The sequence below is a fragment of the Sceloporus undulatus genome, unplaced genomic scaffold, assembly GCF_019175285.1.
Source record: "Sceloporus undulatus isolate JIND9_A2432 ecotype Alabama unplaced genomic scaffold, SceUnd_v1.1 scaffold_12, whole genome shotgun sequence".
NCBI lineage: Eukaryota > Metazoa > Chordata > Lepidosauria > Squamata > Phrynosomatidae > Sceloporus > Sceloporus undulatus.
The window spans coordinates 3360231-3361261 of NW_024802934.1; positions in this window are offsets into that span (position 1 = coordinate 3360231).

Genomic DNA, 1031 nt, shown 5'->3' on the forward strand with positions numbered 1-1031 from the left:
TTTAGCTATTTAATCTGCCTGGTGTTACAGCCAGCACATGCTGCATATCGAGGAATATTGTTACAGCAAGGGATGGTTTGTTTAAAAAGAATCCTTGCAGAAGATTGTTATTCATATATCATAGATTTTGGATATTCATACAGAATTTTCTGGATGAATGCTTTTTCTTATGTGTTCTAGTTTTGCTCATAACCAGTGACTCGGGCACATGGAGTTTTGAAAAGCTGAGCATCACCTCTGAAGAAGACCTGGTCCAAAAATGGTTGTAGAAGCCTCCTATCTGGGTTGCTCATTATTTTCATCTTGCCAGACATTGGATTGCCTACCATTAATTATTTTGGTTGCTCAATATTTAGAGTTCACCAGTCATTGTATGGCCTACTAGTAAACGTTTGTTCCACACTGAAAAAAGTTCTGTATTATAGCTAAGTTATTTATCATTCACAGTTTGTTTGAAGTCCATAATAATTTGTACTTTTACAACAACTACTTGATTTCACAGCTGGAGTTTATTTATATAAGTCTTTGTCTTGATTGCATACATATATATTGTTATACATCCCATTGGATTTGGGTCCATGTTTTTTGACGCCATGTATTTTGGTATATTTATATCATGTATTTATATATTCAGTGAAAGCCAGTGTGGTATAGTGGTTTGAATGTTAGACTATGACTCTGGAGATGAGTGTTTGATTCCCTGCTCAGCCACAGAAACCCACTGGGTGACCTTGACTGAATCACATACTCTCAGCCCTAGAAAACTCTGTGACAAGTTTCCCTTATGGTTGTCACAAGCTGCAAATAACATGAAGGCACACAACAATAAACATTTAGATAAATGTTCATATTTTCTTGTCATGTATGTATTACCACTTTTGGCTATGTTGCATGTTGGTTTTCATATCCTATGGGCGACAGCATGTGTGCCCACAGAGAGGGCTCTGAGTGCCACCTGTGGCATGCATACCATAGGTTTGCCTATGGTTTGATCAACGCGGAAAAGCGGTATAGAAATAAACATTATTATT